This window comes from Triturus cristatus, chromosome 7, assembly GCF_964204655.1.
Source record: "Triturus cristatus chromosome 7, aTriCri1.1, whole genome shotgun sequence".
Taxonomy (NCBI): domain Eukaryota; kingdom Metazoa; phylum Chordata; class Amphibia; order Caudata; family Salamandridae; genus Triturus; species Triturus cristatus.
This window is the reverse complement of record NC_140590.1, coordinates 1745245774-1745262705: the sequence shown is the minus strand read 5'-3', so window position 1 is coordinate 1745262705 and position 16932 is coordinate 1745245774. Positions and strand designations below refer to the sequence as shown.

The 16932-nt window shown below is 42.2% G+C and overlaps 1 long non-coding RNA gene across 1 annotated transcript in view; it reads right to left on the bottom strand.

Annotated features, from left to right (window-relative positions):
* Positions 1–3186: 3186 nt before the first annotated feature.
* LOC146812980 (uncharacterized) overlaps positions 3187–16932 on the bottom strand; it is a 101501-nt gene continuing 87755 nt past the window's right edge. The window contains exon 3 of the long non-coding RNA XR_014965997.1: positions 3187–3343. This is a non-coding gene — a long non-coding RNA (uncharacterized LOC146812980). The remainder of the gene's footprint in view (positions 3344–16932) is intronic.

Here is a 16932-nt window from a genome sequence, read left to right as displayed (position 1 = left end):
TAAACTACTATCCACTGCACCCCACTTAGTAGTACATAATTTAGACACTTTTCTCAATTCCACAATTTGGCACAATAAACAAATCCTTCTTAATAGGAAACCTATATTTTGGAAGGCTTGGAGAAATAAAGGTCTACTCTGGGTTCATCAATTTTTAGATCAGGGCGCACCCATTCAATTTACGCAATTACATACTCTTTATCATTTGCCTTCTTCCTTTAAACCTAAATTTTGACCTTGCAGAAAGCAATACTTGATACTTATGCTAAACTCAAATCTTCACCTTCCTCACCCTCCCACCCCCTTTTCCCATGGCATAACCTTTTGCACATAAACCCCAAAGCGTCCACCATTTATTCCGTTTAATGGTACCTCCTGAGATCCGAGACAAAACCTCTCATGGGAATCCGATCTGGGAACAAATTGGCCTATCTCTGTTTGGAACAGAATTTGGACGAAAGTTAGGAAATCATCCAGAGGGACCAACACAACACAAACACTCTTCTTTATTTACAACAGATTGTTTCTTACCCCCACATACCTACATAAAATACACAACACAAATCTCAACAGTTGCTGGACATGTTCCCAGGTTCACGCTGATCTCTATCATATGCTTTTCACCTGTCAACATGTTTTTATATTCTGGAAACAGGTCTGGCACCAAATCAAGACTATATTTCACACCACAATTCCACTCTCCCCTACAACCATTTTCCTAGGTAGTTTAACACTTGACTGGAAAACAAGTCAATCACAGTTACCACTTATTGATTTGTTAATAGCTGCAGCTTTTCAGCAAATATAAAAAAAACTGGAAAGATTCCTCTAAATTGTCCTATTTAGCTTGGTGGTATGCTGTATGTCACAATCATCGCCTCTTGCTACTAACCTTTCTCACCTTTGGGGCCCACTCACACAATTTCTAGAGGATACCGTGAAGAAAACTTCTTTACCTGCTCCCTCACAACAAAAAGTTACCAAGCCTCCTTTACCTCCTATTGTTTATTTATAATTATGTTTAATTTATCATTTTCTATAATATATATATATATTTCTTTTTATTTCATTGTGTATTTTTGACGTGTACTGTTATTTACGATTTCTGTGAACCTCTGCTTGCCTTCATATCATCTTCTATATTATCCTTTTACTATTTTAATGGATATTTTATATCATTATTGTTCTTTATTATACCTTCATGTATTTATGTATTAACAAATAACTGCATATATGAAGTATTGTTTTTATGATCATATTAATCTTTTCAATAAACCTTTTCTTGACCTTAAAAAAAGTTTGTAGGCAGATGCTAACTTAACAGAGATCCAAATGGATTTCCCTCAGATGGTTGGATTGCAGGGCTTGATTGGAACTTACACCCACATGAGTCTCTAAGATTCCTTGCAAGGTCTTCTGCAGTGATAAAATAACATGCAGTAGGGAGGATTGATTGATGCAGACACTGCAGCCTGATTACGAGACTGTCATACAGATTAGTGGCTCTTGAGCCAAAAAGGAGCTGCTGAGTCCTGAAGAATTCAAACTGAGCCCCATACCCCCTAAGACCTCTGCTTCCTCTAAAGAGAATGGGAAGTTGAGGCACGGGGAGGATGAATGTCTGGGGGCCTTCTCCAAATTAGTAGCCAGAGAATCCTCTAAATGAGCCCCTTGATGTGAACCTCCTATGGCCACTTCAATTGTGGCTTGTGTTTTAGAAGTTTGTTCAGGCGAGGGATTAACACTGAGGTTGAAGTGCTTTGAAACAAAGTTCCTTATCAAGGATATTAAAGGGGAGAAGGACGCTTTCTCACCGACCCAACCAGATCAGTGGCATTAGCTTCATTAACTGAATGTTTTCTCCTTTTAGTTGATTTCTCCATCTTCTTGGCCTTACCATGGCCCTGACGAATCCGCTTAGAGTTAAGGTTTGGGGGAGAGAACGTGGTAGAGACATCCATGATGGAACCTCTAACACAATGGGAGAAAAGTAAGATAAGAAACACTTACCTCCTCCCCCCTCCATCCAACATACCATCCGCAGTTGTTGCCTCCATCACAAACCTCTGCTACTCAATCTAAGATCACATTTTTATACTGTATAACAGGCTGCTCGTTCTACTGATGGCCTATAATGTCCAGGGCTGGGTGCCGTTAATGAAACCCAACAGAGAGAGCAGCAGACAGCTGGAGGCTGGGAACCGCAGGAAACTATCGTAGTCTGGCTGGCAGGTAAATGTACGTGTTGCAGTTTTGGTGCTGACTGTCACAGATGCTAAACGCTAAACAGATGTGTAAGCGAGAGCGTGAGAGCGTGAGAGGGAGGAGTTACTAATGCACTATCACTAGCTTTAGGTCTGCGTGGCAGGTAAATACACATAAAGCTCTTTACAGAGAAAAGAAACATCTGCGTACAGCAAAAGCTGCTAAAGTCCACCCCACTCCCTTCTTTGACAGGTAGTAACTCTTTTTCTGTGTTCACTGGTCCATTTCACAGACACAGAAGTAGGACGAATGTCAGCTGCAAGTCTTCGGCATACACCTCAGGTGGAGGGGTTCTTCAGCATTGCCAGAACAATAGGCGTTGAACGTGTAATGCCTGACAGAGGCAGGAAGCAGGCTGGAGCTCCCAGGTCCTCCGCTCACCGTGTCCCACTTCACTGCAACAGTTGAGCAACGCGCCAGGGACTGCCAGGCCCTATCTCCATGGGTTTTATTAGAACCCACAGGGCCTCGCCGAAATGGACGCCGCGAGAATCTGTCAGGAACAGATTTTCAGCAGGCTGAGCTCACGCTTCCAAACACAGTTACATTTACAGGCCTAAGAATGCCGTCACTTCCTATGGATGATCACAGTGGACGGTTACAGAGATCCACAGGGACTCCTTGTGGTTGATTCTGAGGCTGTGCTTTTTTGTGGACTGGGAAATGTTAATAAGACTCAAAGACATGTTTATATTTATTTTTAAGAAATGCTTTATTGAACATATTTTGTGGCAATCACTAATAATAAACATTGCAATATATGAATTTATGAAATATACATTTGACTGCAGTTATTGGTGACTTTATGACAAAGGTCTGTATTATATCTGTTGATGTGCTGATCCCTTGATAAAGCCAATAGGCCTGTCACTTTATATATATATTTTGACCCTTTAACAAAGCTAACAGGTCTACCTTACTCAAAATTACACTCTTTATATTGTTACATGACATAATCAGCAGTGTGCGGCTGGGGGAAGGGGGCATTAGGTGCATGTCCTGACTTTTGGGCCTTACATCCAATGCCCATTATGAGCAAGGCCACAGGCTGTGAGCGGCATGGGGTTGAACCTCATCACTGAAAAAAACAAAGGTTAAAGGGATGTTATAGTTAGGTGAAAATGTCAGTTAAATCATACCATTTTGAATTAACAAAACCTCGGAAATTCACCAGTTATAGACTTCTCAAGTAACTCTAACTTGTGCCCTATAGTTACTAGTTTCAAGGTCATTTTTGTATTTTTTATTTGAGTGCTTAGTTAATTTAAACTTTTGCACTAAAATTGATTGAACACATGCATTCTTAAAACACTTTGAAAAGAAAGATGCTGGTAGAGAGCAATGGCACTGTTGTACAGAATGTACATTTTTAAATATAAAATTAATTATTTGATTAGACAACGGAAATATATAAAATTGTAATGTTTGCTGGTTTGGTACTAAAACTTCGCCATTTAAAGCCCATGACTATTTTGCTTTTGTGAAACTTTGGAAAACAGAAAAAGGAAGTGACTGTGCAAAAAAGAACTTATTTATAATAAAATAAAGAGTCTCAATGTGCAATTCGGAGCTATGATTCTGCGGCTTGGATGCGCGTGCCTGGTTTCTAGGCTGGCGAACAAGTATTAAGTAATGAGGCATAGCGTAATTAGTCGATATTCTTCAAGTATGGACTGCAAAAAAGTTCAAATGTTTGACGATAATGGATTCAGGAAGGTGGTAGGGTGATCAGACCTTTGCAAACTATGTCAGTGTGCAAGCCCAAGGTTCTTATGTTCGCTTCCGATAGCTACTGGCCTTTGTGGTGTTTTTTTGGGACAGTGTAAGCCTGTGTAGAGAACAAAATCTGAATATCTGAAGCTTATTCGGATGTTGTAGGTCAGTCACGAGATTGATTTTTCGATCTAACCTCATAAGGTATTTTGTCAGTCTGCGATTGAGCTGGATGTCTGAGGAGGTGAAGCAGGCTAGAACGGCCAGCCTGCACCGGCGTAACCCCCTCTGATTACAAGCTGGTCTTAAAATACTTTTTGGGTTTCCATGTTTGCTTTACATATGTAGATTTGATGTACCATGGTTTCTGGTGATTTGCAGCAAAGTTGGCAAGCCTCTGTGCTGGCAGTGTGTTTCCAGATGGGTAAGTATTGGCATGAGGATAAGCAGTCCAGGAAATATTTCAGAAAACATGTTTTGTTCCAAGGTTTTAAGGATGCGCCCAGGTACGGCTGAAGGGCTAACTTATCCTAGGATGCTATGGTGAGCCAAGCATGCCAACACTTCTTTGTCTGCCAGCAGCGAGTCTCTCTCGATTCTTTTGTTTACAGAGCCCTTCACTAGGGAGTAGCGGGTACTTAGTTCCCATTTTTCAGTAAGGCTGAGAGTGGTTAATGAGCGAGAATCATAGGATCTGGCTGGAGAGTGATGCCTGCTGCTGGTTTCATCCCAAAGGTGACTACCCAGCGTTCCATTGTTGGCATTCTTTCATTTATGGCAGAATTTAATCAAGGCTCTTTGTCTCGCTATAGATTGTTTAGTTGGACCAAATTCTACTCGCAACAGGGCTGGGTAGAAGTAAAGCGGTATTAAAAGAATGTCTTGAAGAGCTTTACGATGATTTTGTCTTAGTGAGCAGCGCCTCTGCCCCTTAGGGCTTCGCTGCCAAAGGCAATGGTTGGGACTAATTTGATCTGTATTCTTTTTAGAAGAGGTGTGTATGTTGATGTTGCTATTGTCGATTATAGGAGTTAGAGGGCTGGGGTGGAGGTGTTAGCTTGAGGCACATGAGCTCCAGATGTTGTTTAAAGCAGCCTTGCCTGTCAAGTAGCTTGCTCGGGTATTTATTATAGCCTTATAGCCCGCCGTAGCGGGCTATACCGGCTGTTAATGGCCCGCTGCAGCGTTAAAGGCCCGAGCCGAAGGCGAGGGACTTTAACAACAGCAGCGGGCCATTAACAGCGGTATAGCCCTGCTACGAAGGGCTATAAGGCTATTAGAACATTCTGCCACTAGAGGGCAGAATGTTCTACCAAAACAAAGCCCTTCAGGGAGCGCGAGGGGATTGAAATCCCCTGAGGCTCCCTGAAGTCTTTGTTCACAGCCAGAGCTGTGAACAAAGACTCATTGGAATGTTGGTGCTCCGGGCTTATACCGGCCAGTATTAGCCCGGAGCGCTCCATTGTCTTCAATGGAGCTGCCAACGTTCCAATGTTCTAAATTCGCATAGCACCTCTTCTTTGGCGTTTTCCAGATACCACTGATGGAGCCTCAATGCTGGTTTCCCCAGAATCATAATCCTAAAGTAACTATAACCTGTGCCATCGCCGCGCACTGTTAATTACTTCCCATATTAGAGTATTCATTAAATATTCTATGACACCATTGATAGCATCAGTGCAACTTCTGAAATGGCATCGTTGAGAAGAACTCTGTGCATGACAGGGGACCAAGTTATAGTTACTTTAGGGATCACCTCAAGGGTTTACCAGGTTTCTAGATGTACACAAGTTATCTAATAGGCTTTGAAATAATGTGTTGGCTAAAACGCCACCAATGACATTTCATTTTACAGAAAAGTCATCAGTGACATTTCACTGTGAAGACTGATCCAGCCAAGGGACAAGCATGGGTGTGCGAATTCTATTAACCACGTCACCAGCCAAGTAGGCCTAATTTAAATTTTGCTCAGCCCTACTCTTAACTACTACTGGACACATCCATGCCTCGCTGTGAATTTGCTGGTACTACAAACGTTTTTATGCGCTTCCTCTGGCCTCTATGTTGTAATGACTTCTTACATGTTTTCAACATTTTTGACACCTCTTAAAATGTATGGTGTTGTTTTCTGATTAGTTCTGATTACTACTGCGTGTCAAATTTCATGTATTCCACGTCTGAGTTAAAAAAAAATATTTCACTGTAGGGCTCAGTTGTCATCTTTTTTTCCCTCTTTATAGCAAGGACACATATCTACTCAGTAAATCAATTGACTGCCCTTAAAGCCTGGTTTGTGGTTTACAAGAACATGCATATAAAAAAATACAAGGAAGTAATAGTCCTTGTAACTGCTAAAAACGACTATCTGTTGTTTGTGTAATGTGTGTCATTTCAAACTTAAAACGTTTTTACATCACTACTTGCTGATAGCATCTACATAAATATATTTAGTATAAACAAAACATAAAGATGATTCCTCACGACCATTATTACTACTTTGCACGAAAGATTTCCTCACAGGCTTCTACGATTTTACTACATTACAAATCTTGGATGCAAAGGCTTTATTTGTCCTCTCTTACTGCCAATCTCTTTTAGTCAGGTGTGTTTCTATCTTTTTATTTTTCGCGCCTTGTGCCTGCTTTCATTTCCCTGTGTTTTGAACCCCTTCTCCCATGAGTCTGTTTTTGGTCTCTTCCTTTTCTGACCTACATTTTTGGCCCCAACACCTCCGTCTCTGACTCCCATGTTTTGGTCACCTCCGTCTTCCATGACCCTGTTGTTTGTTCCAACCACCTGCCGACCCCCCTGTTCTGACTCCAAATATCTTGGCCCAATCCATTGTCATTCTCCTTCTCCATAGCAGGATCAGTTCATAGTTCCACTCCCTCCTTCCTCAACCCATCCCATGTTTTGGCAATTTTACACACAAGGGGACAATCAAAGTATTTAAAGTAAGAACTAAGGAGACACCCTCAATACCTATAACCAGAGGCAGAAATGTGCCCCTGGGTGAGGCTACATCTATAATAATTGTTTCGTACCTGAGAGAGAAAAAACTTGGCCTAGGATATGGCTTCTCTGCACAAAAGATTGACAGCAATGCATTATCTTCTGATATAAGAGATCAAACCATGAGACACCCCCTGAAAGAAATTGGGTTGTTAGGTGAAGTTGGTAACTACCCACCTCAAGTAATAATCAAAATCCTTGTCAGGGTGAACCCTCAAAGTCACTAAATTAACCTGAGCTCAACCCCTTGGTAGCTGGGGCACACTGCAGACTGGCTTAACAGAGAGCAATGTGTAAAGTATGTATGCCGTACCAAAATAGTAATATAATTGAAATGCAAAACAACAAAAATCCCAAACTAAATTAGAAATATAGAGCAAATGTTGATAAATGAAATGATGCAAAAATCCTTTATGGAAAGAAATCTAAAAAGAGAGAAAGAAAGGAGGAAAGAAAGAAATAAAGAGAGGAAAAAAAGAAAGAGTTACAATGTACACTCATGAGCTTATATCCAGAGTTCATATGAGCCTCTAGTTGTATAACTGATGTCTTTCACAAGGGCCTGTTCTCCACAAACTTTTCAGACTTGTCACAGAGTTGGTACACCACTATCTTATTGCACCATGCACATTTTTTTTTTTTTAATATGTTTTTATTTGCATTTCATACCATTCACAAAACAATGTAATCCGAATCCAGCACTTACATGAGACATATCAAAGCACAGCTTTGCACTGTCAACTCTATTATGTACTAACTGAGTTATAGTTCCCCCTACAACCTTGCGGAGTAGTCCCTTGAAAGTCCACCATCCAGTGTCCACATGCTGGCAGTCTGTACACATATGAGTCGCGGAGACTCCACTCACAAGGCTTCTTGTTGCTATCAATGCTGCTAACCCACCCTGCAAATTTTCATATGGACATTTGGACAAAAAGAAAGCTGACCATTCCTAGAATACACAGCACCAGAAGGACAAAGGCTACATTACACATCGGGACGCCTTACTCAAAATCAACCTTAAAAGCTATTTCAGCAGGACACAAAGGTATCACAGGTTCCACTGCAATAAGCCGTCTACCAGGCTCATAACAGTATTAATAATTAATCTCTTAATTAATTATATCACCAGCTTTAAAAGTATCTGTGGTTATATTCTAAATAACCTGTCTCACGCCGCATAAAAATACCTGTAATCCCATTTTCAGATACTGAAGGACCTGCAAGTTCTTTTTTTTCCCCAAGGGTCCTAGTATGAAATATTGGATTCTAAAACCCAAATTACACCCCACCTATGTTTAAATAAAAGTTTTACAACTGTGCTGCAAATTAAACACCATAAAGGCTGGTTTTGTTCCTGCGCAAAGTTTATTAAAGACCATTGGTGAAACTGAATTCAGGATAAACATGTTCTGCAGAATTGTGCCCTTATGAATTCACATCCTCTAATTTTGAAGCTTTGAGTTGTGTAAGACATTGCCCAGACAGGCAAGGTCAGGCAAAAGGTTACCATGGGATTCCATTGAGGTATCCCTGGCCATAACCTCTCGTCAAAACTGCAATCCTGCACATAACACTTAGGGACCGATTCCGATCTCGGTTGGAAGGGCACCGAATCGGGTTCGGCCGCAGCGGATCCGATTCCGATGCTTCTTTTCCGACTGATCCGTACATGGGTTCGAACGACGGAGTACGATGCGAAGACGCGCAAATTCTCTGGCCGACTCAATTCCGGCTTCGGCCCGATCCATCTGACTCGGTCGCACGCAAACCGACGCGCGCAATGGAGACGATTCTCGACCAAACAAGTACAATGCTCGAATTGGACAGCTTGACCGAGTTGGAGCGTTCGGCACGCAAAAGCTCCCGGATTCGGACTTCGGGGGTCCGCGTCTGACCCTCCCGACACCCGCAGCCGTTCAAATCGCACACAGGGGGAGACCCATGGGTCTCTCTTCCACACAGGCATGTACGGCACGGATGGCACAGATGCATACCCACTGTAGGGGTGCACTTGTTCGAGACGTACCCGTTCAGTCAATGGGAGCGCATGTACGCGTCGTACAACTGGCTCCCATTGACCATTGGGAGTCCGACCGAACCGAGTCCGACAGCATATGTGCGCATCGTACTCACTCGGTCGGGCTGTAGGGGTCCGGCTCGGTCGGAAAACACTCTGGATCCGACCCGGATCGGAATCGGCCCCTTACTGGTTGCTGGTACAGTATCAGAACTCCTGCCTACATCAGCAGAAGCAGCAAGGAGGACACAAACGCCTTTCTGGTCTGTTGTTCAGTTGTACTCAAGTTTAAAATCTCTCCGGGTCGGTGGCGAGAAAATCGGCCTGGCCAATGTCGCTCATCACCAGTGTTAAGACTAGTTATCTTACTGAGAATTAAATCCACATCACAAAGTGCGATAATCCCTTAATTCTGGTTTTACTCCAGCACCACCAAAACCTCCTTGGTACCTCTGCTCCCGCTCAACCTTTCTCATTAGAGCCCTCAGTATTTCCCCAGGACACAGTGGTCGCATCAGTCAAACTCTCACTTATGCAAACCATATTCATAAATAAATCTGTAATCTTGGAGTCATGGAAAGGTGGAAAACTGCAGTAGAATCTTTGAGGTTTAACAAGGGCAGGGAAGTGGGCAGTAGACTCCTTCTGGGAAACAAAGGGAAAGCAGACAGTTTGTGAAGGGTGTAAAGTGGCAATCCCCATTGCTAAGCATTTTTGGGACACATTCCACCAAGTTATGTCTGGTAAAAATGCACTTGAAAGCCAGGGGAGGAGGGTACTAATTCTGTCCTGTGGAATTACAGGACAGCCTAGAATTCATGACTTTATTTTGTAGATGAAAAATAATATTTACTTGTATTAGTGTAATCATGACCCCCTTCAGCCATGTTTTCTTGCCCACAGGAAGTTCCTGACCCTGTCTTGAAGCCACCTCTGGATCTTGGCTGCGAGTTGTACGAATAAAATACATTATTTTTGCTATTTGAAGGTTGCTTCCTTCATGTCCATGAGCTATGACTAGACACCTGCTTCAGTGCATTGTAAGAAATAAACACATTACCTTAGTTAGAAATGTCTACAGTATGGTGCAAATGTGGGCTCTGGCCCCCACTTGGAAAGCTCGCTCCTCTACAAATGAAAGGGACTCTGGATAATTGACTCTGTGACTCACAGATTACTTATTCTAAATTTTGTAAAAAAAAACAAAAAACTTTTCATACTTCGCTAGGCATGTGAAACATCTTTAACACTGTGGTCTGGCTGAAGTCAGCGTTAGCTCTCAGACCCCTGAAGTGTTGCTATGGAGCAGCAAAGACAAGAAGTACTGCGGGGAAGTAAATTACAAGGAGTGAACAAAATTTCTTTGGAGTTCATGCGTCGACCTTAACTTAAATACTCCTGGTCAGCTGGGGACCCTCTGAGAATGAATGTCATGGAGAGATGGAGGGCTGGAAGGAGGGCACATCAATCAACACAGTACATGCATGTGATTGCAGCAAAGAAACCCAGCTTGGGATGATTAACCATTGCATAGATTTCAACCGCAGGTACACAAACCGACTGAACTGTCTCAGCAGAATGGGAAGCTGAAAAGTGCAGGTTAAACACAGATTCTAGGATCAGGCGCATGATCCAACCGTGCAATGTTTCCACCCTGCTGGTGTCTCTAGAAAGGCTGTTGGTCTGGGGCGGTGTGAGTAGGTTTATGCTATACCCATTCAAGATGGGATTTCTGTACTACTAACTCGTTGCTGTTAATTTTTTTATAGCTTATGATCTGCATCTCAGCGCCTCTCGGCAGTCCAAGGTGTGCTTTGCCAAACCGGGGTGATGTTCAGGTTGGTGCAAGGGAGGCTGGCCAAGGGCTGCTGAAATGACAACTGCCCTGATGAGAAGGACCAGGGGGAGGCCACACTGCCCCCAGTGTGTATTATGCCCACGCAGGGGTCTAATAAAGGAGTTAAGCCATCGTAGTCATCCTTCCTGGCTGTGTCTGCCGTGACTGCCAACAGCCACTGTAGTCCCACAAACCATGCTGGATTCTCAACGCACAGAAGCTACCGGCATCATGCCAATGTTTGATTTTATTTTCAATGTTTTGAAAATACTGGACCAGAAATACCCTTGTGGAGAGTGATAAGCATAATGACTCAAGTGCACAAGGCTGACGGCGCCTTATCATGAGGTTCCATGACTTTCATATGTCCTCAGAGACATCACCAGTTCCTTCGTTCACAGAACACAAACATGTTGAAGCATAAACAAGAAGAGCTGAAAAAGCCCCATCGTGTGGGTTTTCGTGCCCCTGGGTGGTTGTGTGCGCTGGCCATTGGGCTCCACTTGCTGCAGCAGCAGAGGTTGCTCTATAAAGGGCGTTATTGCATTGCTGTATGTATTAGAATCAGGTTAAACTATGTGGTGGAAACCTCCTGTCCCATCTAAAGTGCTTAATTTAAGCCAGTGGTTGTCAGTGGAGGCCACCAGCCCTCATTTTTGGGGACCGGCACTTATGTTTCCTCTTCATACATTTCCCAAAGCAACAGAGGGAAACAAGGCACAATGGCAAAGAAGGAGGAAGGGAAAAGAGGAAAACCATCACAAAGGGAGAAAGCAGGACCCTGCAGGAGTGATAGAGCGGTAGGGAGTGCCAAGAAGTGGATTAGAGAATGATGCATGAGTTGGATTCAGTACTACGCAGCCTTATTATTCGGAGCGCTGACATTTAATAGCACCCACCTCGAGTTGCAATGGAGGAGGCAAAAAGTGAAAATATCCCCTACTTTGAAGCTAAACTCTAATGACACTGAGTGAGTGAAGCAAGTATGCCCGACTCTCCCTCGAATGGTGTCCTTGGCCCTTACATCCATCTATTTACGATTCATCTTTCCATCTACCTTAGTATAGGTATACTTATCTGAAGAAAGTATAACTCGTGCCGTTAAGTAAGGTTAGCCCATAAGTTATAGTTTCTTAATATAAGTATAACTATAACTGCTGAATTTCTATGGTTGTGTGTGGGTAAAACGTCAACCTAACTATATCATCACTGTATCCTTACATTTTTACAGTGAATGTATATATATATATTCACTGAAAAAACCATAGGTTTCACACATGTTATAGTTAGCGGAAATTTTAATCATAACAAACCATTGAAATTCCCCCGTTATAGTTAGTGCAGGCAACTATAACTCACGCAACCGCAATCCTCTGCTGATGACATATGTGTCTTTATCAAAAAAAATATTTGTAATTTATGTATAGCTAAAATTTAATGGAAGAAGACATGGGCAAATAAGTGTCTAAATACAGTATTAGCATCAGCAGAGGATTGCGGTTGCGTGAGTTATAGTTGCCTGCACTAACTATAACGGGGGAATTTCAATGGTTTTTTATGATTAAAATTTCCGCTAACTATAACATGTGTGAAACCTATGTTTTTTTCAGTGAATTTGCAAGGTTTTTTAAATGCTAATTCCTAACTATAACGTGTGTGAAACCTATGGTTTTTTCAGTGAATTTGTACGGTTTTTTAAATGCTAAGTTACTTTACGCCATTCGTGGCGTGCGCGCCCACTTAACACAGTTCGTTCCGTGCGCGCACGGTGCGCTTCGCGCACCGCGCGCCCACTTTACGCAGTTAGTGCCGTGCACGCACGGTGGGCACGCGGTGCGCTACGCGCACCGCGTGCCCACGTTATGCTAGATGGGCCATGTACGCACGATGCGCTTCGCGCACCGTGTGCACATGGAGGACATATGATGCGCTTCGTTGTGAAAGGTAATATTTTAATTTTTAAGCTGGGGCATATATGCAATGCACAAATGGTGCCCTTCGGGCACCATATGCACACGGGGTGGGGAGAGTATGGATAATTTTGTTTTTTTTAAAGTAAGCGTAATCGGCGAAATTTTCGAAAAAATTAAAATTACCTTTTTGGCCTTGGGGATCTTTGGGGACTCCCTCAACATGGCTAGGTGCTTAGGAGCTGTCTAAACAGCCCCTTTACATGTTTTTGGCCTTTGTTTTTCAACCCCCTCTCAGAGTGCGAGAGAGAAAATGGCGGCTGCAACTTCCTGGTTTCGACCGATTCGAATGTTTACTAAGATCTAACAGTCAATCAGATTCGCGCTCGCGCACGGCACCGTACGCGTACGGTAAGCTTACCGTAAGCGCACCGTAAGCGCACCGTAAGCTGCCACAGATATATATATTGATTTAAATGCTATTTTCTCAGGAACTATTGAACAGATTTACACCAGACCTACAAAAGGCACTTCCTTGACCTGAGGACTACCTCTCTGCCAAATTTCAAGTAACTCTGTTCAGCCGTTCGGGCTGTAGCTGTGTCTAAAGGTCCTATGGAAAAATGCATGGGAAAAACGCGTTTTGGGACCCCCCTTTTTTCTCAGCCCCCGCTTGACGAATCCCCCCGAGACTTTCAGGGTAGGAGCAGAGCATAGCGCCCCACCTATTTTGAAAATTTCGCGAGGATTCGTCGACCGGCGCCAAAGTTATTCCAAATAAATAGAATGTTGCGGTTTTCCTATGGAAACAGGGTCCTAACTATAACTACCTACTGGTGACCGCCAGTAGGTAATATATATATATATATATATATATATATATATATATATATATATATATATATATATATATATATACACATATATATATATATATATAAACATCACAAGGTTGCCCTATATCGAAGACGCACTCACAAGGCCAATGAGCTCAGCAGAGTTCTTTATTCAAAGCAGCATTTCACATCAAGAGTTCTTCTAAGCCTTACGCGTTTCAAACCGACATGGTTCTTGATCACAAGCATCTGATGTGATTCTGGCAGCACGACGGCACTTTCAACTCCTCTGCATTCTCATTAGTTAAATGCCCTCTGGTGGGCGTCTCCAGTGCGTGCTTGTTCTCAAGGAATGCTGGAATTCATAGTGCATATTATATCAGCCCTCCAGTGGGTGTGCGCCAGAAACAGCAATTACAGTTTGTGATGTTGATATTTAACGGCAGCCCTGCCGTGAAGATTGCACCCCCACCGAGGAAACATGTGGGACCGGAGGCTCTGAACTAATTAGAGCTTTGTCACGGTACGGCCAATAAATGAATATGCAAGCAGCACTAAACACCGAGAGGCCCACTGGAGGGTTTTAAAAAACTGTAATTGCTGTTTCTGGCGCACACCCACTGGAGGGCTGATATAATATGCACTACGAATTCCAGCATTCCTTGAGAACAAGCACGCACTGGAGACGCCCACCGGAGGGCATTTGACTAATGAGAATGCAGAGGAGTTGAAAGTGCCGTCGTGCTGCCAGAATCACATCAGATGCCTGTGATCAAGAACCATGTCGGTTTGAAACGCGTAAGGTGCGCGCACGGTGAAAAACCTGAAAAAATAAATAATAATACATACATAACTTAGCATTTAAAAAACCGTACAAATTCACTTAAAAAACCACAGGTTTCACACACGTTATAGTTAGGAATTAGCATTTAAAAAACCTTGCAAATTCACTTAAAAAACCATAGGTTTCACACAGGTTATAGTTAGGTGGACATTTCCCTCGTAAAAAACCAATGAAATTCCCCCGTTATAGTTAGTTCAGATAACTATAACTCGCGCGACCGCCACTCTATCACAAGTATGATGTCATCAGTGATGTCATGAGTGATGCCACTGACCATGTCATGAGTGATGTAATATGTGATGTCATGAGCAGTGGATTGCGGCCGCGCGAGGTGATTTTCCTAGCGGGGGCCGAGAAAAAAGGGGGGTCCCAAAACGTGTTTTCTCCATGTTATTTTCCATAAGAAACTTTAGACACGCCTACAGCCCGAACTGCTGAACGGAATTACCCCAAATTTGGCAAAAAGGTACCCCTTGGTTCAGAAAGAGACCTTTTTGTTAAATGGTGTAAATCCGTAGAGTAGTTCCTGAGAAATTAAAAAATAGAGGTAAAAAAATCAATTTCCCATAGGAAACTTTAGACACGGTTACAGCCAAAATTGCTGAATGGAATTACACCAAATTTGGCAAAAAGGTAGCCCTTGGATCAGAAAGAGACCTTTTTTTAAAATGGTGCAAATCCGTTCAGTAGTTGCTGAGAAAATCAAAAAATAAAAGTTTCAATATATAGAGGCACGCCTCCTCCCGACCACGAGCTTTATTCTAATTGGCTGTCAACACTCCAAACCAGGAAGTGTTGGCAGCCATCTTGTGCCTCGGTAGAACCAGTGAAATGTCCAACTAACTATAACTTTCCCTAAAACCTATGTTTTTTTTCATTGAATATATATATATATATATATATATATATATATATATATATATATATATATATTCACTGAAAAAAACATAGGTTTCAGGGGTGTTATAGTTAGCTGGACATTTCCCTCGTACAAAACCCTAGAAATTCCCCCGGTATAGTTAGTTCAGCTAACTATAACTCACGCCCCCGCAATGCACTGCTGATGACGTCACATATTACATCACTCATGACATGGTCAGTGACATCACTGATGACATCTCAAATGACATCACTGATGACATCACTGATGATGTCATCCATGTGATAAATTAGTGCATCTTCTCACACCCTAATATAACCTTTGATATACCGACTCAAAATTTCAGACGGCCATTTTGAAAACCATAGATACTCCAATACCAATAACTACATACCCACTCATTGACTCTTAGGTCTACATACACCTCCACTCACTCACCTGTACAGTCACTCATACTTACAGTCACTCAATACAGGACTATCATATGCCTTTATACACCTATATAGACACTCACACACCGCCAATCATCCATTGAGGTACTGACACACCTAGTCAGTCATGCAAATAATTAATCACAGTCCAATTTACTCACCTATACAGTTATACACACACAACTTCACTTACCCACATTCTTACGCTCTTATACAATTAATGATACAAGCACACACTCATACATACACATACTCTCACAATCACACACTCTCACATATAGCCAGTTATATACTCTTACACACATATATACTGCCTTTCACATATGTAGTTACTGTTACATGTACCACTGACATATACATTCAATCACTAACACAACCATACACACACTCACCCACCCATTCAGTCCATCACATATGCACTCTTAAAACCATGCACCATAGAATCATCCACTCACACATCTATGCACAGAGTCATACACACCCTACCCACACAAACACTCAGGCACCCATACAGATACTCAGACAACCAATCAACAACCCATATAGACACTCATATAGCTATTCACAAAACCATGCAGCCACTTATACACCAACAGGTAGACAGATACAGACATTCACACAGTTTAGTCACTAGTCTGCAGTAAGATACGTTTAATGACTCACTTATATAGTCAGTCACGCACCTACTAAATCATCCATTCACATACTTATACACCTACTCATTCTTCCATAGGCCTTTCCCTATATATATTAAACATATTTACATTTTACAGAAACACAGACTCACTGGATGACGTCATCAGTGATGTCATCAGTAATGTCATTTGAGATGTCATCAGTGATGTTATCAGTGATGTCACTGACCAGGTCATGAGTGATGTAATATGTGATGTCATCAGCAGTGCATTGCGGGGGCGCGAGTTATAGTTAGCTGAACTAACTTTAACGGGGGAATTTCTAGGGTTTTGTACGAGGGAAATGTCCAGCTAACTATAACACCCCTGAAACCTATGGTTTTTTCAGTGAATTTCTAAGGTTTTTTAAATGCTAATTCCTAACTATAACATGTATGAAACCTATGTTTTTTTCTGTGAATTTCAAAGGTTTTTTAAATGCTAATTCCTAACTATAACATGTATGAAACCTATGGTTTTTTCAGTGAATTTCAAAGGTTTTTTAAATGC